This window comes from Petaurus breviceps, unplaced genomic scaffold, assembly GCF_028583685.1.
Source record: "Petaurus breviceps papuanus isolate PSGF00001 unplaced genomic scaffold, PetGlider_PUasm1.0 140, whole genome shotgun sequence".
Taxonomy (NCBI): Eukaryota; Metazoa; Chordata; class Mammalia; order Diprotodontia; family Petauridae; genus Petaurus; species Petaurus breviceps.
The window spans coordinates 22,145,273-22,147,734 of record NW_027185698.1 but is presented as its reverse complement, the minus strand read 5'-3'; the positions used below and the strand labels follow the sequence as shown (position 1 = coordinate 22,147,734).

The 2,462-nt window shown below is 36.2% G+C and overlaps 1 pseudogene; it reads left to right on the top strand.

Annotated features, from left to right (window-relative positions):
• The first annotated feature begins 1,445 nt into the window (after window positions 1-1,445).
• On the top strand, window positions 1,446-2,235 carry LOC138151416 (uncharacterized; annotated as a pseudogene).
• Window positions 2,236-2,462: the final 227 nt, after the last annotated feature.

Below are 2,462 nucleotides of genomic sequence, written 5' to 3'. Positions count from 1 at the left end.
TTTTCAGTCATGTCTTACTCTTTTTAACCCCATTTTAGATTTTCTTGGCAAGAATATTAAAGTGGTTTGTCCTTTCCTTCTCCAACTCAATTTACAGATAAAGAACTGAGGCAAATAGGGTTAAGAAACTTGCCCAGGATCACATACCAGAGGCTGGATTTGAACTCAGGTCCTCTTGGCTCCAGGGCCAGCACTCTATTCAATGAACCACCTAACTGTCCTCGTATCCAGCTTGGTTCCTATGCAATACTGATCTTTACCACATCAGACTTTCCTTTTATTACCAGATGCATGCATAGCTGAACTTCCTTTCAACTTTGACCCAACCACTTCATTGGTACTAGAACTCTTTTTAATTGTCCTCTGCTCTATATTAGATACCTTTTGACCTGAGGGACTCATATTTGATATAATCTTTTTTATCATTTTTATACTGTCCAAGGAGTTTTCTTGGCAAAGATACTGAAATGGCTTGCCATTTTCTTCTCCAGTGGATCACCTTTTGTCAGAACTTTCCACTTTTACCTGTCCATCTTGAGCAATCCTGCTTTGCATTGCTCAATTTCTTTGAACTATGAAAGCCAAAGAAAGAAGAAAGTGAAATGGTTGTCTGATAAAGCCATACAAATAACTGAGGAAGGAAGTAAGACAAAAAATGAAAGGAAAAGGGGAAAGTTAGATGCAAATGAATGCCAGAATTCCAGAAAATTTTGAGGAAAGATAAGAATATTTTCTTAAATGAGTAATGCAAAGAAATAGTAGAAAACAATAAAATAGAAAAGACAAGAGATCTCTTCAAGAAAATTAGAGATACTGTTCTTCTGGTGGCAAATATTGGAAATTAATGAGATGCCCATCAATTGGAGAATGCCTGTACAAGTTTTGATATGTGAATGTAATGGAATACTATTGTTCTATAAGAAATGATAAGCAGGTAGATTTCAGAACAATCTGGAAAGACTTACATGAACTGATGCTGAGTGAAGTAAGCAGAACCAGGAGAACATTGTACACAGTAACATCACCATTATGTGATGACCAGCTTTGATAGACTTAGCTCTTCTCAGCAACGCAATGATCTAAAAGAAGTCCAAGGAACTCATGATGGAAAATACTGTTCAAGTCCAGAGAAAGAATGGTGGAATCTGAATGAAGATCAAAGTTACTATTTTCTCTTTTTCATGCTTTTTTCCCCTTTGTTATGATTCATCTTTCATTATGTGACTAATGTGGAAATCTGTTTAATATGATTGCACATATATAGCTTGTATCAGATTGCATGTCATCTTTAAGAGGAGGAAGGGGAGAGGGAGAGAAAAAAATTTGAACTCAAAATCTTGTAAAAGTTAACGTTGAAAATTATCTTTGTATGCAATTAGGAAAAATAAAATATTAAGTGGGGGAAAAAGAAAATTAGACATATCAAGGTAATGTTTCTTATAAAAATGGACATGATAACAAAAAAAGATGGTAGCAAATTAGTAGGAGCAGAAGAGATTAGGAAGAGGTGGCAAGAATACACAAAGGAACTATATAAGAAAGATCTTAACATCACCAATAACCATGAGCTAGAGCCAGACATCCTGGAGAATAAAGTCAAGTGGGCCTTAGAGAACATTGCTAACAATAAGGCTAGTGGAAGTGATGGGGTTCCAATTGATCTATTAAAAACCTGAAAAGACAATGCTGTTAAAGTGCCACACTCGATATACCAGCAAATTTGGAAAACTCTGGGAGCAGCTAGGTGGTGCAGTGAATATAGCACCAGCCCTGGAGTCAGGAGGACCTGAGTTCAAATTCAGCTTCAGACACTTAACACTTACTAGCCATCTGACCTTGGGCAAGTCACTTAACCCCAATTGCCCTGCCTTACACCACCCCCGCCAAAAAGAAAAAAAAAATTGGAAAACTTAGTATTGGGTACTGTATTGAAAAAGAGCATTTTGCATCCCAACCTTAAAAAGTACAATGTCAAGGAATGTTCAGATTACTGTATAATTACATTCATTTCACATTCTAGCAAGGTTATGCTTAAGACTCTGCAAGGTGGACTTCATCAAGAATCAAGAATTACCAGAAGACCAGGTTGCTTTTTGAAGAGGCAGATAAACTAGAAACTTATTTACCAACATTCACTGGATTATGGAGAAATCAAGGATGTTCCCGGAAAATATTTACTTCTGCTTCACTGATTACACTAAAGTCTTTTCTTGTTTGAATCACAACAAAATGTGACAAGTCCTCAAAGTACTTGGGAGTACCAAGTCATCTTATTTGTCTCTTAACGAACCTGCATGTTGGTCAAGAAGCAACACTTGAAATCAAACATGGAAAAAACTTTTTGGTGTAAGACTGTGAAAAGAGTACAAGATTGTATATGGTCAACTTACTTTTTAATTTATATGCAAAATACCTCATGCAAAATGCCAGACTGGGTGAATCAAAAGCCAGAATTAAGGTTA